Source organism: Rhinopithecus roxellana, chromosome 2 (genome assembly GCF_007565055.1).
Source record: "Rhinopithecus roxellana isolate Shanxi Qingling chromosome 2, ASM756505v1, whole genome shotgun sequence".
Lineage (NCBI taxonomy): Eukaryota > Metazoa > Chordata > Mammalia > Primates > Cercopithecidae > Rhinopithecus > Rhinopithecus roxellana.
In genome coordinates, this window is record NC_044550.1 from 20467070 (window position 1) to 20494583 (window position 27514).

Genomic DNA, 27514 nt, shown 5'->3' on the forward strand with positions numbered 1-27514 from the left:
ATTAAGGATCTACTCCAAGTATGGCCCACAAAACACTCCTGAGCTGCTTGCTCTTGCGCCACTGTGCATTTCATCCCTCCCCCTCTCTTCATGGATCCTGCAGCATGTGGGGTGTGAAATCACTTGAGAAACTGTTTCTGCTGGTTTGCTATGAGAATTTCATAGTTTGACCCCTGAAAATGAAGGGAATTAGAATTGATAGGAAGGATGATTTGGTGCCCAAAGTGGTGAATTGGTGCCAGAAGGTCACTTAGTAAGAAATGCCTTTGCTTGGTGGCTGTGTAAGTTAGAAATAAGTGAGCTGAAAATTAAAGTAAAAAAGGTTAATTTCTATGAGAATATCAGTTGGACAGAAAGCAATTAGATAAGGTGTAATCTAAGAAGTAAAGCAGGAGAGTTTACTTAATAACTAAATATTTACTTTTATCTCTTTCCCTCACTTGTAAACCAAGATAGGCCTGTTTGTTTTCTATACAAGAGCTAATGCTCTATGATTAATTATATTCATTATTCCAATAATAGCAACAATGAACTTTAAATGAAAATCATTGTCATTATATCTATTTATTTCTTGATTGCTAAAATTGAAAAAATATTGAAAATCAAATGGACATTGTACATTACTTACTATTTTGCTTACTGTGGATGATTAAAAAAAAAAACCTATTCTGTTTCACTTAATGCTTCAAGTAAATTACATTTTCTGCCTCTCACATTTGAATACAAGGCTGTTATCTTAGGGCTCCCAACACTGTGGAAGAAACATTTCATGGGAGTAACTCTATTTCAGCTGTAATGTCTCTTTCTGCTTCTTTTTTATTGAAGAAAAAAAAGAAGAAAAAGAAAAGAAAAAGAAATAAAGCAATAATAATTATATTTCTAGCCCAGAAATATGATCCTTTGAATAAAATGCTGCCCTGACTTTCAGTTAATCAGAAGATGAGTGATACCCTATTTCTTTATAGTTTCTTCTAGTCTGAGTGAGATGAAAGAGGAATTTGCAATCAAATAAGAGTGGTATTGCAGACATTACAACTAATTTATATAGTTAAGAACTCAGAATTGTATCCAGATCTGACCAGGAACATGACACAAGATTTAATTTAAAAGGAAAAAGGGGGCAATTTCTTTTTTTATTTTGGTAACTCAATTTACATTGTGCTGTGACTCAGTAATTATGCTGCAAGCCTCACTGTGAACACTGATGAATTGACTTCGTGTCCATCTATTATGTTGACACTGGATTAAAATAGAACTAACTCCATCATTCAGGTTGGAGATAGTTCAGAAGTATTGCTTGCTCTCTTTTTCCTTCTACTGTCTCCTTTTTCTCATCTTCCAGATTATTGGTGCCTCACCAGAAGGGAACAGAGGAGAGACTTACTGACTTACATAAAACATTCATTAACTTACCATAGAGACTACATATGCAGAATATCCATCATATATAACCCACATACTGTAGTATGTAGCCAATATTTTGTTCATGTGAAAAGTAGAGAATTGCACCAATCATTTAAATAACTTAGGTAAAACACTGTTGAAGAAAAACTTTATTTAGACCCAAATTAGTCAATCAATTAATTCAAACAGAGCTAATATTCAATCATGCTTTATTTTGTCAAGGAAATAATTAGATATTTCTTTAGGTTCCAAGCAGTACCGAAATCATAGGCAAAAAGCAGGTAGCAAATGAACATACATTCCTCCTCTGCCTTCTTTTTGGAACACATTCCAGACATGGTTTTTGCCCCAGCTCTCCACCGAAACTGCTAAATCTGATGGTCAGTTCTCGTCCCCCTTATTTGACCCATCATCAGCATTTGACACAGTTGATTACAGTTTCTTCAGACACTTTCTTCCCTTACTTCCAGGATGCCACCAGCTTTGGTTCTTTCCAGATCTCCTGGGCTATTCGTTAGTCTCCTCTGCTTGTTTTGTCTTCCTGACCTCTATGTAGTTGGTGGAGCACCCCTACAGCTCAGTCTCTCACTCCCTTCTCTTTTCTATCTAATTCATTTCCTGATGGGCTTGTCCAGTCTCATGCCTCTCAATATACTATACATGCTAACAACTTTAAGTTATATCTTTGGCATAGACCTAGCCCCAGATTTACAGATTTACATATTCCAGCTGCCTACAAACCTCTATTTGATGTCTAATAGGTATGTGAAACTCAACATGTTCAAAACCCAACTTATGATCTTTCCCCAAATCTGTTCCTTCATAGTCTTCTCTGTCTCAGGAAATGGCAGATCTATTATTTCAGTTGCTCATGCCAAAAGCCATAGAGCCATCCTCACCATTCTCTTTCTCTCACTCCCCACATCCAATCTATCTACAAATTCTTTTGTTGTTGTTCTTGTTGTTGTTGTTTCTGAGACAGAGTCTTGCTCTGTTGTCCAGGCTGGAGTGCCGTGGCACAATCTCTGCTTACTGCAACCTTTGCCTCCCAGGTTCAAACGATTCTCCTGCCTCAGCCTCCTGAGTAGCTGGGATTACAGGCACCACGCCCAGCTAATTTTTTTTTTTTATTATTATACTTTAAGTTCTAGGGTACATGTGCATAACATGCAGGTTTGTTACATATGTATACTTGTGCCATGTTGGTGTGCTGCACCCATCAACTCGTCAGCACCCATCAATTCATCATTTATATCATGTATAACTCCCCAATGCACTCCCTCCCCGCCCCCCATGATAGGCCCCAGTGTGTGATGTTCCCCTTCCCAAGTCCAACTTTCCTCATTGTTCAGTTCCCACCTATGAGTGAGAACACGCGGGGTTTGGTTTTCTGTTCTTGTGACAGTTTGCTAAGAATGATGGTTTCCAGCTACATCCATGTCCCTACAAAGGACGCAAACTCATCCTTTTTTATGGCTGCATAGTATTCCATGGTGTATATGTGCCACATTTTCTTAATCCAGTCTGTCACAGATGGACATTTGGGTTGATTCCAAGTCTTTGCTATTGTGAATAGTGCCGCAATAAACATACGTGTGCATGTGTCTTTGTAGTAGAATAATTTATAATCCTTTGGGTATATACCCAGTAGTGGGATGGCTGGGTCATATGGTACATCTAGTTCGAGATCCTTGAGGAATTGCCATACTGTTTTCCATAATGGTTGAACTAGTTTACAATCCCACCAACAGTGTAAAAGTGTTCCTATTTCTCCACATCCTCTCCAACACCTGTTGTTTCCTGATTTTTTAATGATTGCCATTCTAACTGGTGTGAGATGGTATCTCACTGTGGTTTTGATTTGCATTTCTCTGATGGCGAGTGATGATGAGCATTTTTTCATGTGTCTGTTGGCTGTATGAATGTCTTCTTTTGAGAAATGTCTGTTCATATCCGTTGCCCACTTTTTGATGGGGTTGTTTGTTTTTTTCTCGTATATTTGTTTGAGTTCTTTGTAGATTCTGGATATTAGCCCTTTGTCAGATGAGTAGGTTGCAAAAATTTTCTCCCATTCTGTAGGTTGCCTGTTCACTCTGATGGTAGTTTCCTTTGCTGTGCAGAAGCTCTTTAGTTTAATTAGATCCCATTTGTCAATTTTGGCTTTTGCTGCCGTTGCTTTTGGTGTTTTAGACATGAAGTCTTTGCCCATGCCTATGTCCTGAATGGTACTACCTAGATTTTCTTCTAGGGTTTTTATGGTAATAGGTCTAACATTTAAGTCTCTAATCCATCTTGAATTAATTTTGGTATAAGGAGTAAGGAAAGGATCCAGTTTCAGCTTTCTACTTATGGCTAGCCAATTTTCCCAGCACCATTTATGAAATAGGGAATCCTTTCCCCATTTCTTGTTTCTCTCAGGTTTGTCAAAGATCAGATGGCTGTAGATGTGTGGTATTATTTCCGAGGACTCTGTTCTGTTCCATTGGTCTGTATCTCTGTTTTGGTACCAGTACCATGCTGTTTTGGTAACTGTAGCCTTGTAGTGTAGTTTGAAGTCAGGTAGCGTGACGCCTCCAGCTTTGTCCTTTTGAGTTAGGATTGTCTTGGCAATGCGGGCTCTTTTTTGGTTCCATATGAACTTTAAAGCAGTTTTTTCCAATTCTGTGAAGAAACTCATTGGTAGCTTGATGGGGATGGCATTGAATCTATAAATAACCTTGGGCGGTATGGCCATTTTCACGAAATTGATTCTTCCTATCCATGAGCATGGTATGTTCTTCCATTTGTTAGTGTCCTCTTTGATTTCACTGAGCAGTGGTTTGTAGTTCTCCTTGAAGAGGTCCTTGACATCCCTTGTAAGTTGGATTCCTAGGTATTTTATTCTCTTTGAAGCAATTGTGAATGGAAGTTCATTCATGATTTGGCTCTCTGTTTGTCTGTTACTGGTGTATAAGAATGCTTGTGATTTTTGCACATTAATTTTGTATCCTGAGACTTTGCTGAAGTTGCTTATCAGCTTAAGGAGATTTTGGGCTGAGACAATGGGGTTTTCTAAATATACAATCATGTCATCTGCAAACAGGGACAATTTGACTTCTTCTTTTCCTAACTGAATACCCTTGATTACTTTCTCTTGCCTGATTGCCCTAGCCAGAACTTCCAACACTATGTTGAATAGGAGTGGTGAGAGAGGGCATCCCTGTCTTGTGCCAGTTTTCAAAGGGACTTTTTCTAGTTTTTGCCCATTCAGTATGATATTCGCTGTGGGTTTGTCATAAATAGCTCTTATTATTTTGAGGTACGTTCCATCAATACCGAATTTATTGAGCGTTTTTAGCATGAAGGGCTGTTGAATTTTGTCAAATGCCTTTTCTGCATCTATTGAGATAATCATGTGGTTCTTGTCTTTGGTTCTGTTTATAGGCTGGATTACGTTTATTGATTTGTGAATGTTGAACCAGCCTTGCATCCCAGGGATGAAGCCCACTTGATCATGGTGGATAAGCTTTTTGATGTGCTGCTGAATCTGGTTTGCCAGTATTTTATTGAGGATTTTTGCATCGATGTTCATCAGGGATATTGGTCTAAAATTCTCTTTTTTTGTTGTGTCTCTGCCAGGCTTTGGTATCAGGATGATGTTGGCCTCATAAAATGAGTTAGGGAGGATTCCCTCTTTTTCTATTGATTGGAAGAGTTTCAGAAGGAATGGTACCAGCTCCTCCTTGTACCTCTGGTAGAATTCAGCTGTGAATCCATCTGGTCCTGGACTTTTTTTGGTGGGTAGGCTATTAATTATTGCCTCAATTTCGGAGCCTACTATTGGTCTATTCAGGGATTCAACTTTTTCCTGGTTTAGTCTTGGGAGAGTGTAAGTGTCCAGGAAATTATCCATTTCTTCTAGATTTTCTAGTTGATTTGTGTAGAGGTGTTTATAGTATTCTCTCATGGTAGTTTGTATTTCTGTGGGGTCAGTGGTGATATCCCCTTTATCATTTTTTATTGTGTCTATTTGATTCCTCTCTCTTTTCTTCTTTATTAGTCTTGCTAGTGGTCTGTCAATTTTGTTGATCTTTTCAAAAAACCAACTCCTGAATTCATTGATTTTTTGGAGGGTTTTTTGTGTCTCTATCTCCTTCAATTCTGCTCTGATCTTAGTTATTTCTTGCCTTCTGTTAGCTTTTGAATGTGTTTGCTCTTGCCTCTCTAGTTCTTTTAATTGTGATGTTAGAGTGTCAATTTTAGATCTTTCCTGCTTTCTCTTGTGGACATTTAGTGCTATCAATTTCCCTCTACACACTGCTTAAATGTGTCCCAGAGATTCTGGTATGTTGTATCTTTGTTCTCATTGGTTTCAAAGAACCTCTTTATTTCTACTTTCATTTCGTTATGTACCCAGTAGTCATTCAGGAGCAGGTTGTTCAGTTTCCATGTAGTTGAGCGGTTTTGATTGAGTTTCTTAGTCCTGAGTTCTAGTTTGATTGCACTGTGGTCTGAGAGACAGTTTGTTATAATTTCTGTTCTTGTACATTTGCTGAGGATTGCTTTACTTCCAATTATGTGGTCAATTTTGGAATAAGTGTGATGTGGTGCTGAGAAGAATGTATATTCTGTTGATTTGGGGTGGAGAGTTCTATAGATGTCTATTAGGTCTGCTTGGTGCAGAGATGAGTTCAATTCCTGGATATGCTTGTTAACTTTCTGTCTCGTTGATCTGTCTAATGTTGACAGTGGAGTGTGAAGTCTCCCATTATTATTGTATGGGAGTCTAAGTCTCTTTGTAAGTCTCTAAGGACTTGCTTTATGAATCTGGGTGCTCCTGTATTGGGTGCATATATATTTAGGATAGTTAGCTCTTCCTGTTGAATTGATCCCTTTACCATTATGTAATGGCCTTCTTTGTCTCTTTTGATCTTTGATGGTTTAAAGTCTGTTTTATTAGAGACTAGGATTGCAACCCCTGCTTTTTTTTATTCTCCATTTGCTTGGTAGATCTTCCTCCATCCCTTTATTTTGAGCCTATGTATGTCTCTGCGTGTGAGATGGGTCTCCTGAATACAGCAGACTGATGGGTCTTGACTCTTTATCCAGTTTGCCAGTCTGTGTCTTTTAATTGGAGCATTTAGTCCATTTACATTTAAGGTTAATATTGTTATGTGTGAACTTGATCCTGCCATTATAATATCAACTGGTTATTTTGCTCGTTAGTTGATGTAGTTTCTTCCTAGCCTCGATGGTCTTTACATTTTAGCATGTTTTTGCAATGGCTGGTACCGGTTGTTCCTTTCCATGTTTAGTGCTTCCTTCAGGGTCTCTTGTAAGGCAGGCCTGGTGGTGACAAAATCTCTAAGCATTTGCTTATCTGTAAAGGATTTTATTTCTCCTTCACTTATGAAACTTAGTTTGGCTGGATATGAAATTCTGGGTTTAAAATTCTTTTCTTTAAGAACTTTGAATATTGGCCCCCACTCTCTTCTGGCTTGTAGAGTTTCTGCCAAGAGATCTGCTATTAGTCTGATGGGCTTCCCTTTGTGGGTAACCCGACCTTTCTCTCTGGCTGCCCTTAAGATTTTTTCCTTCATTTCAACTTTGGTGAATCTGGCAATTATGTGTCTTGGAGCTGCTCTTCTGGAGGAGTATCTGTGTGTTGTTCTCTGTATTTCCTGAATTTGAATGTTGTCCTGCCCTACTAGGTTGGGGAAGTTCTCCTGGATGATATCCTGAAGAGTGTTTTCCAACTTGGTTCCATTTTCCCCCTCACTTTCAGGCACCCCAATCAGACGTAGATTTGGTCTTTTTACATAATCCCATACTTCTTGCAGGCTTTGTTCATTTCTTTTTCTTCTTTTTTCTTTTGGTTTCTCTTCTCGCTTCATTTCATTCATTTGATCCTCAATCGCTGATACTCTTTCTTCCAGTTGATCGAGTCGGTTACTGAAGCTTGTGCATTTGTCAAGTATTTCTCGTGTCATGGTTTTCATCTCTGTCATTTCGTTTATGACCTTCTGTGCATTAATTAGTGTAGCTGTCAATTCTTCCACTCTTTTTTCAAGATTTTTAGTTTCTTTGCGCTGGATACGTCATTCCTCCTTTAGCTCTGAGAAGTTTGGTGGACTGAAGCCTTCTTCTCTCATCTCGTCAAAGTCATTCTCTGACCAGCTTTGATCCGTTGCTGGCAATGGGCTGTGCTCCTTTGCAGGGGGAGATGCGCTCTTATTTTTTGAATTTCCAGCTTTTCTGCCCTGCTTTTTCCCCATCTTTGTGGTTTTATCTGTCTCTGGTCTTTGATGATGGTGACGTCCTGATGGGGTTTTGGTATAGGTGTCCTTCCTGTTTGATAGTTTTCCTTCTGACAGTCAGGACCCTCAGCTGTAGGTCTGTTGGAGATTGCTTGAGGTCCACTCCAGACCCTGTTTGCCTGGGTATCAGCAGCAGAGGTTGCGGAAGATAGAATATTGCTGAACAGCGAGTGTACCTGTCTGATTCTTACTTTGGAAGCTTCCTCTCAGGGGTGTACTCCACCCTGTGAGGTGTGGGGTGTCAGACTGCCCCTGGTGGGGGATGTCTCCCAGTTAGGCTACTCAGGGGTCAGGGACCCGCTTGAGCAGGCAGTCTGTCCATTCTCAGATCTCCACCTCCGTGTTGGGAGATCCACTGCTCTCTTCAAAGCTGTCAGACAGAGTTGTTTGCGTCTGCAGAGGTTCTGCTGCTTTTTTGTTGTTGTTTTTTATCTGTGCCCTGTCCCCAGGGGTGGAGTCTACAGAGACAGGCAGGTTTCCTTGAGCTGCTGTGAGCTCCACCCAGTTCGAGCTTCCCAGCGGCTTTGTTTAACTACTTAAGCCTCAGCAATGGCGGGCGCCCCTCCCCCAGCCTCCCTGCTGCGGTTTCGTTTAGATCACAGACTGCTGTGTTAGCAATGAGGGAGGCTCCGTGGGCGTGGGACCCTCCCGGCCAGGTATGGGATATATTCTCCTGGTGTGCCCGTTTGCTTAAAGCGCAGTATTGGGGTGGGAGTTACCCGATTTTCCAGGTGTTGTGTGTCTCAGTTCCCCTGGCTAGGAAAAGGGATTCCCTTCCCCCTTGTGCTTCCCAGGTGAGGCGATGCCTCGCCCTGCTTCAGCTCTCGCTGGTCGTGTTTTGCCCGAAGTCGCGAGACCCCAGTAAGTGACCACCAGAGTCCAGAGTCAAAGCCAAATAGCTGGGGTCGCTTTATTACGAGTTCGAACCTGGACCTCTCCGCTTTATACAATGGCAGGTAAAGAGAGAGGCCCTGGCTGCTGTTTTAGGGTTTCTTTTATAGCGAGGTACAAACAAGTCACAGAGAAACAGTAGTTACAAGCTTATTATTGGTTAACATTTAAAGTTGGACATTCGGCAGTTTCTGGTTGGTTCCTGCCTTTTTCGCAACCTCAAAGGGCTGGGGGTTTTCCAGATAAGTTGTTTGTGTAAGCCCGGGGGGTGGTCACATGCATGTATGTTGCAACCTCAAATGGCTAGGGGTTTTCTAGATAAGTTGTTTGTGTAAGCCCGGGGGGTGGTCACATGCATGTATGTTTAGAATTTTTCCCTTAGGGGCTTTCTATCTCATTCCCCCCTTTTAGTTGTGTCTTCAAGGGCCAATCTTGTGTTTTATATGTCTGTTTCAATTGTTTTATTGATGATGGGTTGATATTGTGTTCTAAGGACCATTAACTGGACAGTGTTGATTCTATCTTTGACAAAGTTTATTATTCTGTTTAGTATGCATGGCCCTATGGTGAGGAGGAGGAGTAGGCTTAGCAATGGTCCTGCTAGGGGCATTAAGAGGGAGTACATGGAGGCGCTCCACCAACTATCAGCTGCGGAATTGAATTTTTGTTTTTGTAGTTCTAGGCTGAGTTTGTGTAGCTGTTGGACCCGCGTCTCTACTAACCCAGATTCATTTATGTAAAAACAGCAGTCTTCTTTGAGAAAAAGGCAAGTTCCCCCTTTTTCGGCAGTAAGCAGGTCTAGGGCGCGCCGATTTTGCAAAGTAACTTGGGCGAGGGAGGTCAGTTGCCTTTGTAATGAGGCTAGGGATTCGGCTGAAGTTTCCATTGCTATGGAGAATTGTTGGGAGAGCTTAGCGGTAGTAACGAGAGCGTGGCCTAGGGCTCCTCCTGCTAACCCTGCCGCTATTACGGATGTGGTGAGTGAGACACCGGCTACTAAGGGAAGAAATACAGCCCTTTTTGTCCTGAAGGAAGGCACGTAGTCTCCTTCTAGATATTCAGCAGGGGTTCGCAGGGTTAGTTGGGGAACTATTTTAACAGGGAGACATAGGAGGCTCTTAGTAGCCTGAACAGTGAGATTTTTATATAGAGTTCCATTACACCAGAAGAATGAGCCATGAGGGGTGTACAGAGTGGAGTTGGGAGGAGAAGTTATGTTGCAAAGGGAGGTGCTAGCATTTGAATAGCAAAATAAAACCTGTGTTTTTGTTCGGGGTTTAAGAACAAAGGAACATCTGAGATGGGGGAGGATCCTTGGCTGGAAGTTGTTAGGGAATTATTGAAGGGGGCTGGGAGCGGGACGGCCGTCAGGGGTGGCTGTCCTAGGGTAGCGCAAAAAAAACATGCAGAGAGGTTTCCCAGACCGGTGGCGTTCACAAGAAGTAACCCCTTCCTCAGCGGAGATAACCAGGAGAAAGGGTGGGAGGAGGTTAAAGTGGAGAGTTGTTTGTTTAGTTCTGTTTCCTGTTTCTGAATGTTAGCATGGAGGGTGGTTTGGATCTGAACAAGTGAGCGCCATAGATAGAGGCGGCTGCTAGGCCACTTTGTCCCAGATGTCATGTACATGGCCCCCTTCTGTTGGGAGGTCCAACGGGAGTCCCAGGGATCCCAGATAACCCATGTGTAGCCTGTGGCAGTTTTAAAAAAAAATTATGAGAATTCCACACTTGGCTCGAGAGGGTTTCTGAGGCCGTGAGAGTCTTGACAGTATGGATTTTACATGAGCTATAGGGGCAACCGACGCTTTGTTCAACCCATGTGTTTTTACAATAGGGGATTTGTTGGTCAAAGAGAAAGCAAATAGCTGGGGTGACTTTTCCCGGTTGTGCCTGGAAATCAGTAAAATTAATATAGATAGGAGAGCTACAACCTTGAGGGGGGCAATCAGCTGTGGCCAGAAGATGGCCTTGTACCCGTGTCTGAGCGTAGTTGGTCCAATTCTCTGTCAGGAAAAAACGCCAGGCAAACGGGGATGAAGCCTGCTGTGCTTGGATTTTCCAGCTGAAGGCCCGCAAAAGCAAGAGCGTCACAAAGGAGATGGACACCGTAATTACGGTTGTTGACGGCGCAGGGTGAGTTTTAAAGGATTGTCTTTAGTCCGGTCAATTGTCCAGGCTGCGGTTTTCTCTGTGGAGGGCCCGACGAAGTCTGAGAGGGGGTCCACTGGCTTGGCGTGGGTGTAGTGGATCCAGGCAGCGATTCCTTCTACCTTGAGTGCTGTTGGCATGGTTAGGATCACCTGGAACGGCCCTTTCCACCTTGGTTCTAAGGTTTCTTGTTGGTGTCGCTTGACGAGAACCCAGTCTCCTGGCCGGATCTGGTGTGGAACGGGTGGAGGTCCTGTTTTGTATAGTTCTCTTAGTCTAGGCCAGATTTCTTCATGAATTTTCTGTAAGGCTTGTAGGGAAAATAAGAGTTCAACACCATCATCGACATCAGATTTGATGAGATTGTCTTTTAGGTTAGGGACAATAGGGGGAGGTCTGCCATACATTATTTCATAAGGGGTGAGACCTAATCTGTAAGGGGAGTTTCTTGCCCTGAACAGGGAGTAGGGGAGAAGGACTACCCAGTTAGCACCAGTCTCCATGGTCAATTTAGTTAGGGTCTCCTTTAATGTTCTGTTCGTTCTTTCTACCTGTCCTGAGCTTTGGGGGCGATATGCACAATGTAATTTCCAATTTGCCCCGAGAATGGAAGCCAGACCCTGACTTACCTTGGCGATGAAGGCCGGCCCGTTGTCCGACCCTATCATAGCTGGGAAGCCATACCTGGGCAAGATTTCTTCTAGGATTTTCTTGGCTACGACTTGGGCAGTTTCCTTTTTGGTTGGGAAGGCTTCTGTCCATCCTGAAAAAGTATCTACAAAAACTAGTAGGTATTTGTATCCATATTTTCCTGGTTTTATTTCAGTGAAGTCAATTTCCCAATAAGCCCCAGGTCTATTTCCTCTTTGTCTTTTTCCAGTGGTTTGGGGTTGGTTTCCTGCATTATTGAGTTGGCATACTACACAATTTTTAGTCACTTGTTCAACTTTTTTAGAAGCATCTCTGATTTTTAGTTTTGAATGTCTTATTAAGTCCAGTATTCGCCTTGAGCCTAAATGGGTACTATGATGGATTCATTCTAGTACCCGTTGTCCTAATTTGTCTGGGAGAATAATGTTGTTTTTACAGTCTTTCCACCACTTGTCATGGATCTGAGCCATAGGGAGCTCATTTATCCACTGGAGGTCGCTCTCTGAGTACTCCGGGTTAGAGGGTAGCTCTGGGGGCCCCGGGTCAGGCAGCTGAAGGGCTAGGAGCTGTGAAGGGGTTTGAGCCACATTTTTAGCAGTCTGATCAGCCAGATTATTTCCCCGGGAGACCATGTCAGTTATTCTTTGGTGTCCTGGACAGTGGACAATCGCCAATTTTCTGGGTTCCCAGAGGGCAGCTAATAAGGCCAGGATTTCTTTTTTGTTTTTAATGTCTTTTCCTTCTGCCGTGAGGAGCCCTCTTTCCCTATATATTGCTCCATGTATGTGAGCGGTGGCAAAGGCATATCGGCTGTCAGTATGTACCGTTAGTTTTTGGTCTTTCCCCAATTTTAAGGCCTGAGTCAATGCCACCAGTTCAGCCTTTTGGGCCGACGTTCCCGGGGGCAAGGGTTCTGCCCAAATGACTTTGGTTTCTGAGGTTACCGCCGCTCCCGCGTACCTTTGTCCTTGGTAGACGAAACTGCTTCCATTGGTGAACCGGACAAGGTCAGCGTCTGGCAGTGGCCGGTCCTGTAGGTCTTCTCTGACTCCGTGTACCTGGGCCAATATCTCGGAGCAGTCGTGGAGTGGGCTCTCCAAGTCCGGATTTGGCAGTAGGGACGTGGGGTTTAGGGCCGTTGGGGGCATGAAAGTTATTCTGAGGGGGTTTAGTAGCAGTCCCTGGTAGTGGGTGAGCCAGGCATTGCTAAGCCACTGATCAGGTGGCTGTCTGAGTACGCCTTCAATGGCATGTGGGGTAGTGACCTGCAATTCTTGGCCCATGGTCAGTTTATCAGCGTCTTTGACCATTAAGGCAGTGGCTGCGATTACCCGGAGGCAAGGAGGCCACCCAGCAGCCACTGAGTCCAGTTTCTTTGACAAATATGCAACCGGTCTCCACCAAGGACCTAAATACTGAGTCAATACTGCTTTGGCTACACCCCGGCTTTCGTCCACATATAGGTGGAATGGCTTGGAGACATCAGGGAGTCCCAACGCAGGGGCTGATAGCAGAGCAGTTTTGATTTGTTGGAAAGCCAGCTCAGCCTCTTCTGTCCAATTAAAGGGCTGCTGCTCTTTTGTTGCCTGGTATAGTGGTTTAGCCAATTCAGCAAAGCCCAGGTTCCAGAGTCTACAGAACCCTGCCGACCCCAAGAACTCTCTTACTTGTCGTGTTGATTGGGGTCTAGGGATACGTAGAACAGTCTCTTTTCGGGCATCCATCAACCAGCGTTGCCCCCCTTTTAACAGGTATCCTAGGTAGGTTACCTCTGATTTGCAGATCTGAGCCTTCTTTGCCGAGGCTCGGTAGCCTAGATCTCCCAAAGCCTTTAGGAGGCTTTCGGTTCCTTGTAGGCAGGCCTCTGGGGATTCAGCTGCTATTAAAAGATCATCAACATACTGTAAAAGAGTGATCTCAGGGTGCTGTCGCCGGTACTCACCCAGTTCTTCGTGGAGGGCCTCGTCGAACAGAGTTGGGGAGTTTTTGAATCCCTGTGGTAGCCTGGTCCACGTTAGCTGGCCATTTATGCCCCTCTCGGGATCTGTCCATTCGAATGCAAAAAGTTCCTGACTCTTAGGGGCTAAAGGCAGGCTGAAAAAGGCATCTTTTAAATCCAGGACGGTGTACCACTGTTTTTCAGGGCTTAAGGTGCTTAAGAGGGTGTATGGGTTTGGCACAGTGGGGTGAATGTCCATGACTCTTTTGTTGACTTCTCTTAGGTCTTGTACCGGCCTATAATCTTTACTGTTAGGTTTGCGTACCGGCAGCAATGGGGTGTTCCATGCTGAGTGGCAGGCGCGTAGAACTCCCTGATCTAGGAGCCGGCAGATGTGTGGTGTAATACCTTCTCTGGCTTCTAGGGGCATCAGGTACTGCCGTACCCGAACAGGATCCATCCCAGGTTTAACTTCAACAAATATGGCAGGACGGTGTTTTGCCAGTCCCAAACCTCCTGTTTCTGCCCAGGCCTCTGGGAAGCGCTGGAGCCAGGGGCCGATATTCTGGTCAGGAGGTGCCGGTTCCTGATGGAGTCTATACTCATTTTCTAGGGCAATTGTGAGGACAGATATTGGCTTGTCTTGAGAATCAGTTACTTTGGGGCCCCCCAGTTGGAAATGGATTTGGGCTCCCATTTTTGTCAGCAGATCTCTCCCTAATAGAGGACAAGGACTCTCGGGAATAACCAGGAAGGAGTGGGTTACCTCTCCCGTTCCCAGATTTACAGTTCTTTGAGTTGTCCAAGGGTATCTTTTAACTCCTGTGGCCCCTTGTACCCAGGATAAGTTATTAGATAATTTCCCGTAAGGCTTGACCAAGACTGAATGCTGTGCCCCGGTATCGACCAGAAACTGAACCGGGGATCCCTCCACTTGTAGAGTTACCCTAGGTTCGGGGAGGGGGTCTGAACCCCGTCTTCCCTAGTCATCTTGGGTTACTAATATTGATGAGGCCTTGGGCTGCCATTGTTCTTGCCCCAGTTGGTGCTGTTTTTTCTTGGGGCAATCTTTTACCCAGTGACCCGTTTCCTTGCAGTATGCACATTGATCTTTCTTTAAGTTGTGTCTAGGAGTACGCTTGGGTTGGGCGCCCTCTGACTGTAACTGTTCTTTCTGAACTACTGCGGCTAAGACTTTGGTCATTTTTTTTCAGTGGCCCTAATCTGTCTCTCTTCTGGGAGATCTCTATTATTGTATACTTTTTGGGCGATTCGGAGGAGGTCCTGGACTTGTTTTCCCTGTAGATCTTCTAATTTTTGGAGTTTCTTTTTAATGTCTGGAGCTGCCTGATTTACAAAAGACCTGACAACAGCTGCCTGGTTTTCGGGTGCCTCCGGGTCCATGGGGGTAAACTGTCTAAAGGCTTCCATCAATCTTTCTAGATAGATAGCTGGGCTTTCTGTTTTTCCCTGTAACACGAAATATACCTTGGCCAAATTGGTGGGCTTGCGAGCGGCAGCCCGGAGACCCGCCATTAGAGTCTGGTGATAAACGAGTAGCCTTCCCCTACCTTCTGCCATGTTGTAGTCCCATGCAGGTCTGGTCAAGGGAAAGGCAGCATTAATGAGGTCAGAGTTGGTGGTAGGTTGGCCGTCATCTCCCGGAACCAGTTTTCTGGCCTCTACCTGTATTCTTTCTCGTTCCTCTGTTGTGAACAAAATTCTGAGGAGTTGTTGACAATCATCCCAGTTTGGTTGATGGGTAAACATAACACTGTCTAAAAGAGCTGTTAAATCTTTAGGGTTATCAGAAAACTGAGCATTCTGGGTTTTCCAATTGTACAGGTCACTAGTGGAGAATGGCCAGTACTGGAGTCTAGGGTTGCCCGTGTCATCGGGGGGTCCTATTTCCCTCAGGGGGAGAGCCACAGTGGAATCAGGGGGGCGCGAGCTTATTTCCCGTTGAGCGCGTCCGCGCGTCCGCCCCGCCGGCCCCCCAGAGTTACTTTCACTTTCAACGGCCCCGGCTGCAGCAGCAGCTGCTGCTTCCCGCTCTTCGAGGTCTCCTGGGGGGTGCTGGGGGCTGAGGGCCAGGAAGGGGATGATAAGGTGGGGGTTCTAAAAGCAGGGGATCCTGACTGTCTTCTAACACAGGGGGTGGGGGAGGGGACGGTGTTTTTGGCCTATGGGGTGTTCTGTCAACTGTACGACCAGAGCCCTACATGGCTCTGGCGTCAGCACAAAAGGAGTTAGCCAAGGGAGTGGGTTTTCCACAAGGTCTTGCCACACCAGGATGTAAGGGATCTGATCAGGATGTCCTGACCGCCCCGGCAGGAAAATTTTTGATTTTACCTTAATGATAATGGGGAGACAGAATGTCCCCTCAGCTGGCCACCCTACACCGAAGGTGGGCCATTCTGAGCGGCAGAAAGTTACCAATTTCCCTTTTCTGAGTTCTATGCTAAGGTCATGGCCCCTTGCCTTAACATCTTTAAAGTTATTTATAAGAATGGAGAGTGGAGTACTCTGGCTATTACCCATGGTAGTAGAATCCTAGAGATAGAGAAAAGAGAGATATAGAAAAGAGAGATAGAGAAAAGAGTAAAACCAGAAGTATTGTACTCTTTTTTTTTTTTCCTTGCCAAGTAGGTCCTGAAAAATGAAAGTAAGTTAAGTAATTAACATAATAGTCACCAGCACGTCTCGGGTTTAGCTCTCGATCAGAACCAGATGGGCTAATAAATACAGAGCCCCAGACGGGTGCTGGAGGACGTCTCCCACCGGCCCCTGGTGGCTGTCTTATAGCACGTCCGCCAAGACTATGCCGACCACCGATACAGACCCCGCGGGATTTTTCCAGACGACACAGAGACTACAGACAACACAGAGACTCAAGCCGGCCGACTTACCGAATCTGCTCACAGCGACGACCCGTTGACCTGGGGTCTGGTGGGCTTAGGGGAATCCCGGACGAGCCCCCAAATGTTGTGCCTGAAGTCGCGAGACCCCAGTAAGTGACCACCAGAGTCCAGAGTCAAAGCCAAATAGCCGGGGTCGCTTTATTACAAGTTCGAACCCGGACCGCTCCGCTTTATACAATGGCAGGTAAAGAGAGAGGCCCCGGCTGCTGTTTTAGGGTTTCTTTTATAGCGAGGTACAAACAAGTCACAGAGAAACAGTAGTTACAAGCTTATTATTGGTTAGCATTTAAAGTTGAACATTCGGCAGTTTCTGGTTGGTTCCCGCCTTTTTCGCAACCTCAAACGGCTGGGGGTTTTCCAGATAAGTTGTTTGTGTAAGCCCGGGGGGTGGTCACATGCATGTATGTTTAGAATTTTTCCCTTAGGGGCTTTCTATCTCAGTCAGGCTGCAGCAGCTGACCAGCACCGATTGTCCGGCACTCCCTAGTGAGATGACCCCAGTACCTCAGTTGAAAATGCAGAAATCACCGGTCTTCTGTGTCACTCACACTGGGAATTGGAGACTGGAGCTGTTCCTATTCGGCCATCTTGCTCCGCCCCCCTAATTTTTGATTTTGTATTTTTAGTAGAGATAGGGTTTTATCATGTTGACCAGGCTGGTCTTGAACTCCTGACCGCAGGTGATCCACCTGCCTTGGCCTGCCAAAGTGCTGAGATTATAGGACTGAGCCACTACACCCAGCCTTATCTAGAAATTATTTACCTGTGAAATATAACCAGAACCAGCTACTTCTCACCAGCCTGGTTCAAGCTGCAATCATTTTTCATCTAGATATTTATAATAAGGGCTATTATAAATATCTGGATAAAAAACAGATCTCCCTGTTTTTGCCATGCTGTACCTGCTATTGTCTGCAAAGCTCACAGAGTAATCTTAAAACTATTGATGACAAGCCAAATTCTGTAAAATATTTTTTTTTTTTTTTTTTTTTGAGACGGAGTCTTGCTCTGCCACCCAGGCTGGAGTGCAGTGGCCGGATCTCAGCTCACTGCAAGCTCCGCCTCCCGGGTTCACGCCATTCTCCTGTCTCAGCCTCCCGAGTAGCTGGGACTACAGGCGCCCGCCTCGTCGCCCGGCTAGTTTTTTGTATTTTTTAGTAGAGACGGGGTTTCACCGTATTAGCCAGGATGGTCTCGATCTCCTGACCTCGTGATCCGCCCGTCTCGGCCTCCCAAAGTGCTGGGATTACAGGCTTGAGCCACCGCGCCCGGCCTCTGTAAAATATTTAAAGAGGTTTATTCTTAGCCAATATGAGTGACCCGGGCCTGGGGAACAGTATTAAGAGGTCCTGAGAAAGTATGCCCACGTGGTTGGGTTACAATTTTTTGGAGTGCAGTGGCACAATCACAGCTTACTAAATCCTCTACCTTGTGGGCTCAAGTGATCTGCCCACCTCAGTTTCCTGAGTAGCTGGGACTACAGGCACACACCACCATGCCTGGCTAATTTTTGTATTTTTTGTAGAGACAGGGTCTCACCGTGTTGCCCAGCCTAGCCTCAAACTCCTGGGCTCAAGTGATCTGTCTGCCTTGGCCTCCCAAAGTTTTGGAATTACAGGTGTGAGCTGCCGTGCCTGGCAGCAGTTTGGTTTTATACATTTTAGGGAGACAGAAGATACCAGCAAAAACATAGATCAATACATGTAAGGGATACATTGGTTTGGCCCCAAAAGGCAGGACATGTCAGAGTATGAGGGGGTTACTTATAGGTCACAGGTGGATTCAGATTTTCAGATTGACAATTGGTTTAAAGAGAAGCTTTGTCTAGACTTGAAGTCAGTACAAAGACACACTAGAGTCAAGATGCGGGGAGGATTGTGAAATCCAAGGTTCTTGTTATTTAGATTAAATCTCTAGGTAACAGCCTTAGAATAGATGGTAAATGTCTCTTTTCAAAACTTAAAGGTGTCAGACTCTCATTTAGTCCCTTTTAGATCCAGGAAAAACTAGAAAGGGAAGGAGATTTTCTAGAGATGCTAATTTCCCCAAGAGAGGGCTTTCTAGGACCATTTCAAAATATGTCAAAGAAATATATTTTACGGTACAATCACTTTATTTCCTTCAGAGTCTTCTATCTCATGTGATGCTATGTCTGAATCAGGTTGGAATTTGGTATCTTATTGCCACAAAGAGTCTGTTTCTGTCAGTCTTGTGATCTCTATTTCAGTGTTAATGCTGGTCACTTGTGCCTAAACTCTAGAAGGGAGGGGTATAACCAGGCATGCCTGACATCCCTTCCTCTTATGGCTGGGAATTCAGTTTTTTGGGTTTCTCTGGGATCCCCTTGGCACAGAGGGGGTCCATACAGTTAATTTGGGGCCTTAGCATTTTTTTGGTTTACAAACTTAGGTCAGTTTATGTCCCTCCTCTGCTCAGAATGCCCCAGCAGTTTACCATTTCCCAATGTTCTGCAGGATCCTATGTGATCTACGCCCACCTCTTACTTGTCTGATCTCATCTCTCACTGTTCCCCTTGCTTTCTGTGCATTGGCCACTTGGGTTTCTTTGTTTTCTCAAATCTTGGGCATGTTCTTACCCCAGGATCTTTGCACAGGCTATTTCCTTTCTCCATAGTAATGTTTCCCCAGATCTTCACATGGCTCACTCCCTCACCTCCTTCGGGTCTTTCCAAATATTTGTCAGTAAGGTCTTCCCTGATCATCCTATTTAAAATTATAACTCCTCCCTCAACTGTTGGTACTCTCTATCCTCTTCTCTCACTATATTTGTAGTGCTTATTACCAGCTGACATCCTATATATTTTATTCATTTATTTTTTGACTATCTTCCCTAGTAGAATGTAATTCCCTGGATGGAAGGGATTTTTGTCTGCTTCCTTCATTGCTATAAATCTAGGCACCTACATAGTTCCTGACTTGTAGATAGAATCGAGTAAATGTTTGCTGAATGAAAGAATATCTACAAAAATACATACACACAAGTATCGTAGCCCATAGTACCTATATACTTTACCTCTTGTTATTGTTGTGATCTCCTCAATGGATATAGCTTAATATACATACAAACAATAAATCATTTTAAACAAATCAGGGAAGCAGTTATTAGAAGGCATTTGATGGTCCTTTTATAAAGGTGAAAGTTCCATTTAAAAGTAAACAGTCATACTCTCATTTGTCTATGTTGTCAATGTGGATTTTCATCTTAATGACCTGCTTCTCTAGAGATGACTCTTTTGGAATGCTCTATTGAACAGGCAGGTATTATGAGGCTATTTCTAATTCATAGGGAGAAGAGAAAACAGAATACCTGAAAAGTTCTGTTTTTCAATGGCCTGGATGGAATTCCGCCAGGCTCCTCAGGACAGTTGCTGTGTCCTTGCTGAGCTGTTTCAGGCCTTACAAGAGTATTTGAAGGTTTCCAGGGGTTGGGGAGCCTTGGCTTGGTGGTATGGGAGATGATTTTGAGTGATTTACAGGACTAGCAATAAATTCCTTTCACTCAATGAGAAAACTATTTCCTTTTCTATTCTCTATCTGTCTAGTACCTGTAGCAGCCTCTGTTGGAACCTGGCCCTTACCTTTTCACCTTTATTAAGTGGGTGTATGCCTGCCAGAGTTCCATCTGCAGCCCTTATATTCTTTGCCCAAGGTCTTCTTTTGACTCTGAGACCTGCTTTCCTGCCTACAAGGCAGCCCAGGAATGCTGGGGAATTAATGTCCTAGGGATTGACCTTCAACAAGTGACTAACAGCAGTTGGTGTATAAATACCCCGTCTCTCTCATTCTTCGTGTAGGCGAATTCTGAGCTATGTTCTACACTGGCTCCCTGAGTTTCCCCAGAGGGATGAAGCTCAGTTGTCCAGAGTGAGAGCTCACTTCCCACCTCCCTCATTGTGTTTCCACATTTCCTTCACTTCTCAAGTAAACTAATTGCAACTGAATTCTAGTTACAGGTTTGCTTCTGGGAAAACTCAGACTACAGTAACTGCAAATCTTTAACCATTTCTAGTGCCTGTTTACCAGAGAGCTAGCTCAGGCCTCAGGCTAGAAACCTCGAGTTGTTGAGAGAATCTTGCTAGAATTAGTACTAAGAGGTTTTTTTTTCCTTCATTATATTTATTTTTTAGTTACCTACTATTTATTGTGATATTAGATTTTCCATTTACTCTTCTGATATAACTGAATCCATATAAGAACTACTTTATTTAAACCAACTGGTTTAAATAAAATGCTTATAGTAAGACTAGTGGTAAAGAGATTTGGCAAAAATCATAGACACAAATGGCTGAGGCTTGGGGAAAAACCTGCTGTGAGTTCCTGAGCTAGCTCTGGAGGATCTTTGGAAGAACCAGAAAGTTTCACACTGTGCTTCATGTGGGGCCTGTACAAAATGGCAAGCAGTAATATGTAACGACTGTATTGTTTTATGCCATATTCCTTATAAAGCTAGTATCTTCTCTTAAGACTTTAAATGCTTAAGCAGGTTGAATAAACTTGCTTCATCTGTGTAATTTTAAAGGGTTTCCTTTTAGAATGTTGTACTTTCATCTTCCTCCCTCACCCTTTTTCTGGGGACAAAAGAAAATAGCAAACACCGTCATCTGAACACCTAGAAGTAACACTTGCAGACATTGTGTCATATTTCCTCCCTGCCTTTTTCTAATAATATAAACAAAGCACTGAACCTGCTCTACTGTCAACCCCTTCCTTGATGACTGCTAAGAGCAAACTGGCCCTCACTTCTGTCGGACTCCTTGTTCCCTGCATAGCATTTGATGCACCTGATCCTTCCTGAAGTTCTCTCCTATTTGCCATCATGCTGCTCTCTTCTTTTTCCTCCTCTGTCTGCTCCTTCTCCATCTCCCTCTAAAGGTCTCCTGTTTCTGCTTGCTTCTTAAATATAGGCCTTCCCCTGGTTCTCCCTCAGTAATCTCCCCCTCATGAAAAGTATTCCACATCTGCTTCTTTATGTCACGTTTCTCTCCTAAGTCCCAGACCTTGGACATCCTTTTCTGCCTGTCTGATGGCCACATCAAACTCATCATGCCCAAAACTATCCTCATAATTTCCCCCTGCAAACCTCTGGTTCTTCTATATATCTAATTTCATTCACATAAGCCAAAACCAGGGTGTCATTTGTAATTCCTCTCGCTCCCTCACCTGCATGATGGGTGAGGAACCAAGTACCCCCAGCACTGCCTTAGTACAGACAGACTCTCACTGTCTCTGAAAGAACTGCCTCATCACTTGGGGAGTCTCCCTGGCTTCAGTCACCCCATCTACTACCTTCTACCCAAAGTGATTTTTTTTTTTCTTTTTTTGAGACAGAGTCTTGCTTTGCCGCCCCAGTGGGAGTGCAATGGCATGATCTGGGCTCACTGCAACCTCCACCTCCCGGGTTCAAGTGATTCTTGTGCCTCAGCCTCCTGAGTAGCTGTGATTATAGGCACACAACCCCACGCCTGGCTAATTTTTCCTATTTTTAGTAGAGACGGGGTTTCTGCATGTTGCCCAGGCTGGTCTTGAACTTCTGAGCTCAGGCAATCCACCCACCTCGGCCTCCCAAAGTGCTAGGATTACAGGCGTGAGCCACTGTGCCTGGCCCAAAGTGATTTTTTTAAAAAAATACAAATCTGATCATTGCATATTCCTGCTTAAAATACTCTCTAATGAAAGATCCAGAAAGGTAAGCATTAAACTCTTACCTGTGGGGAATGGGGCAGGATCGTTTGCTCTTTATTCCCTGTACTTCTTTACTATGTGATTTTTCTTTAACAATGAATATATGTTGTTTTTACAATTAAAATGAATAAAGATTATCAAAGAAAAACATGCTCAATAGCAACTGCCTGCCTCAGTTGCTTACAAGAAATCACTTTGTGCTCTGCCTCTGATTCTCCCTCAGTCCTCTCCCACACAGCAGTCATACCACAGGGCCCAGGCTTTCACCATGGGCTCCAGGTGTTCAACTCCATGCAGTTTTCCAGACCTTTTCTCAGGCTTTCACTGCATCTGAAATGCCGTTCCAGTCTTCACCACCTGTGCTGTGCTTAGACATCCTTCATGGTCTAGCTTGTGTCATCTCTTCTATGAAGGACTTCCCCACTCCAGGGAGACATGACTGCAGCTTCCTTTGGCGCTACCCTAGAGCTTTACCCTGTGAAGAAGTCTACTCTAGTACTAGATGATTTGTTTGCCTCCTCTTCCTTCCTGTGTCCATAGGTCTCCTGAGAGCATGGACTGCACCTCTCAGCAAGCATTGAGAAAACAACGAAACAAAGCAGAAACAAACACCTGTCATTTACACCCTATTCACTGCTTGCCCTGTGTATCACACATGTGATTTCTAGTCCTGGAAACAATCTGTAGAGTGTCTTCATTTCACATGAAAACTGACACTCAGAGCTAGGCTAAGGGTCATGCAGATGGTTTGTGGCAGAGCTGGGATTTGGAACCTGTGCCCTATGCTGCCTCTAATAAAGCTGCTGAAGGCAGGGGCTGTGTCTTATAATTATCTCCCTTGTAGCAACTAGCACAACTGGTTGCTCAATAGTGCTGCAATCAGTATGCATTCCTGAATAATTTAGGAGGAGAGTAGTCCACCTCACCAAAAACCACTTACCCAGACTGTGAAAGAGCCTCAGTCATTTCTCCTCATACTCTCTGAAAGATGAGCCCAAGGGCAATTATAGGACCACAAAGGAGTTTGCAGCGGGTGGGCAGTGTGTATCTACCCTCTAATAATCTGCCCTGGAGTGGATTGTTGGTAGTCATTTTAAAGTTGTTTGTCAAGTTGGTTACTCAAGAGCATGTCCCCAGGGACAACTTTGTCACTGAACAAGGCACACACAAAAGCTCTGGGGTAGGGCTTCCACCTCAGGGAAACATAGAGCTGTTCTCACCCTCTGGGCAGAGGGAATCAGGCCAGCAGAAAAGTGTGAGTGGTGAGTGCTGTGGAAGAGCCTGGATGGAAAGCTATGGATTGCCTGACATTCTACTCCTGGGAGTGATGGGCACGTGTGCATGTGGGGGTGGGGCTGGGGCTGAAGCTCAGTGAATGAAGGACAGTGAGGCACTGGGCAATTTGGGGCTGGCAAGGGTGGGGATAGTTTTGTGCCAACCTAGCTTGGTTCAGGGCTAGAGGTTGAGGGAGCCAGAGGTTCTCACAGTTCCTGTAAATGTTCAGCCTGGGTAGGGCTCTAGAAGTAGGAATGTGGCAGGGGAAATAGAGGCTCTAGTGCCCTTTTGCTGGGGAGCAGTGGTATGGGGTATAGTAATTTTTGTGAGCCCAAGAAAAGAATTTAAAAATCAGTATGCTTAAATCAGTTTTTAAGAATGTACATGGAAGCTACTCTGAGGCTACAGAAGGAGGTGGAGAGGGGGTCCTAGTTGATTCCCAGAGGAGTAGACATTCTAGTGGTGGGATGCTTATATACAAACATAGAAAAACAACATGGTATGGCATGTGCAACAACGGGCAGGCCCACTGTGGGGCAGCAGCCATGGGTGTGTTATTTCACCCAATCATCACAGCATCCCAGAGAAGTAGGCATACATACCCTCTTGTTCTTACCCATGACAAAACTGAATTGTAGCTGCATATGAGCGTCAAGTGACAGCAAATTCAGGTCTTTCTTGACACCAAAATACATCCCATTGTAGCACATCATGCACTTAAGGGGTAAATGAAACTCCAGATGCAAAGTATATTATGCAAATGTGGAGTGAATCATATTATTATGTCTACACCTAGCACTGCAGTGCTTAGAGAAAATTGGAAACCAAATTTGGTCAGGTTGCTGTTGGGAAGTTGAAGGCTTCCTGCTGAACAAACATTACTTTTTACAATTCAGGATTTGGACCACACAGTACTTTGATCTAAAATTTTTAGTAGACAAAGAATGAGTATTTATTGTTTTTATGAGCATTGTTTTGTATAAAACAAATTGGGGGAGTGGGAAGGAATAAATATTTGGGACAGCAAACATTTAAATGCCAGTAGTTAATTTACTTTGCTACCTTGATTTACAATGGTAACATTTGGGTGGAGAGTTGAAAAGAAGGAACCCTCTTTTGTTCTTGTTTTATTTAGAATTTCTAAAGTCTAAAGGAATGTTTTTATTGCAAGTACATAAAGTAATGAAAAAAAAAAAAAAGAAAGAAAAACCCGAGGATTTAAATGCCATTATAGAAGCTTAACTCCTGGGTGTTAAATGAGCAATGGACATTCTAGCAGATTTCTTTTAAATATTTTTCTAACTTTCTTGTCTTCTTAAAGTAACTTCCAACTCCAAATTTGTTGTTACAAAAAAAAAAAAAAAAAAAAAAAAGAGGTGGAGCAAAGGAGTGTCAAAAAGAGGAAAGCAGGAAAAAGAAGCTGAAGCTCCAAGTGAGTAGACCCAGGACATCCCAGAGTGAGGATGAAGTGACTGTGGGGTGGTTTGGGACAGTGGAGACAGTAGGTAGCCCACAGGTCAGAGGATTTTATTTGACTAACTCAGATAATTCATCTAATGCAGCATGAACCACTCAGTCCTTTGCCTGCATGGATCCGGTCTGGATGACTAAACAGCTACCAGCTTCGGAGTCTTAAGAACCTAAAATCCTAAAATCACATTTAGAGCTAATGTGATGTTTAACAAGGGTCATCTAGAGGGAAATCATCTGATAGGCTTAAGAGGTACAAATACTGGCTCTTAATGTTTCAAACATACCATTGACCTTGATCAGATGTTATTTTCAGGAAAGAAAATAGTCATGCCTGTGGCGCTTTAGCTCACTAAAAATTGTTTTGAAATTTTAAAATACTCCAAAGTTTCACAATCAGCATAAGTGTTCAAAGGGAAGAAAAAAACACATACAGCTTATGTTTTTTAGGGCCTATTGTTTTATTTCAAATTTGATTTTACTTATGTTTTATTTGTTTTACACCATTATCCCAAGCAGAATGGTGTAGCTATGGCAATGCTTAGAGAATCTGTGTGTAATGCTCTGGGCAGCAGGCAGCCATCATACACTCCAGAGCAAGGAGGAAGATGACATCAAAGAACCTGAAGACAGAGCATATTTACTTTTCTGATTCAAATTACTTTGTTTGGAAAAGAGTAAACACAATTACCTTAACAACTGAGCTGGGAGGCTTTGAGGGTTTAACACTGCATTGTTTTCCCAGGGAGAGGATGGGGACTGCTTAGGATCAGGGAGAGAGACCTAAAGAACCAGGTGGTTTTATTTGTTTTCACTTTCTTCTCTTTCCAGAAACGAGTTTGGGTAATTATAGGGCATTGAGTTCCTTAAAAAATTAACTTTGTTTATTTTTCTGATTTAAAATGAAATTAATGTTCATTATTTAAAAAATTAGGACAAAAGAGAAAACGTGTGAAGTTCCATCACCAAAACTCAGATTTTATATCCATTTCTAAATATATATACACCACCACCCCCCTCCCCACGACTCCCACAAATGATAGCATATCATTCATTGTTTCATTATTTGACTTTTTAACTTAACATATTCTGGAAGCCTTTTACTCTCAGTCTCTCTAGAGCTGCTTCATTCTTTTTATGTATAACATAGTATTCTGTTATATGGACGTTTTCTGGGTTATTTTACCCGTCCTCTATTGATGGATATTTAGGTAGTATCTAATCTTTTGCTAGCACCAACAATGTGGTAATTAATATTCTTTTGTTTGTGTGATTTTGCAATTGTGAGAATGTGCATGAAGTGCAAATGATTAGAATTGAAATTCCTAGGTCAGAAGGTATGAGCATTTGTGGCTTTGACTGAAATTGTGTTGCCATATTGCTTTCCATAAAGATCATACCAATTTATACATCCACTACCCATGTATGAGAGTGCCTGTTTCCTCACACTGATCAAATTTCTCTGTCTTTGCCAGTCCATAAGGTGAAAATATTGCCTCAATGTATTTTAATGTGTACTTTTTATACAAGTAAGGATGAACATCTCTGCCTAAGTTTAAAGAGCTCTTTATATTTCCTTTTTCCTTTTTTTTTTTTTTTTTCTTTGAGATAGGGGTCATGCTCTGTTGCCCAGGCTGGACTGCAACCATCGTTCACTGCAACCTCAAACCCTGGGCCTCAAGTGCTCCTCCTGCCTTAGCCTCCTGAGTATGTATTTCCTATTCTGCTGAACTGTATGTTCATATCCTTTGCTCACTTCTCTATTGGTTTGTTATTCTTTTCTTATTGATTTTTTATTGCTCTTTATGTATTGATAATGTTAGTCCTTTTTCCTGGGATATGAGTTACAAACATATTTACCAGTTTGCTGTTTGTATTTTTCTCTGTTTAGTAAAGTAAAATATAAACAGCAAACTGGTAAATATGTTCGTAATATTACTTTTTGTAGTAAAGTAAAATACAAAAAGTTTTTATTTTTATTCAGAAAGTTTTTATTTTTATGTAGTCAGATATCCATTTCTTCTCTTTTCTGACTTAAGATTTTTATGTTATACTTAAAGCAGCTTTTCCCAAAATAGATTTTTAAAAACATCTTTCTATGTTTTTACCTACTTTGTATATGAATATATATTTAATACATCTGGAATTTATTTTAGTGGAACATATAATGTAAAAAAAACAGCTTTAGGGCTGGGTGCGGTGGCTTATGCCTGTAATCTCTGCACTTTGGGAGGCTGAAATGGGTGGATAACTTGAGGTCAGGAGTTCGAGACCAGCCTGGCCAATATGTTGTAACCCTGTCTCTACTAAAAATACAAAAATTAGCTAGATGTGGTGGCATGCACTTGTAATCCCAGCTGCTCGGGAGGCTAAGACAGGAGAATTGCTTGAACCTGGGAGTTGGAGTTTGCAGTGAGCTGAGATCATGCCATTGCACTCCAGCCTGGGTGACAAAGTGAGATTCTGTCTCAAACAAATAAACAAACAAAACAGCTTAGTGATATTTTCCATATCACTGCCCGTTTGCCTCAAGACTATTTCTGGACATTCTGTTTTATTCCATTGGTCAGTTTGCCTAGTTAGACACCATTACCACTTTGTTTTAAAAATTTTACTTTTACTATGTATTTTGAAATCAGACAGAGCTTGTTCCCTTTTATACTGTTCCTTTTCTGAATTTTCATGGCTGTTCTTGCATGTTTATGAATATTAAAATCAGCTTGCTGAGTTCCCCTAAAAAATTCTTTCAGCCTTTCTGTTGGAAACATGTTATTAGTAAATTTACAGATTGATTTAGGGAAAATTGACATGTAAGGAT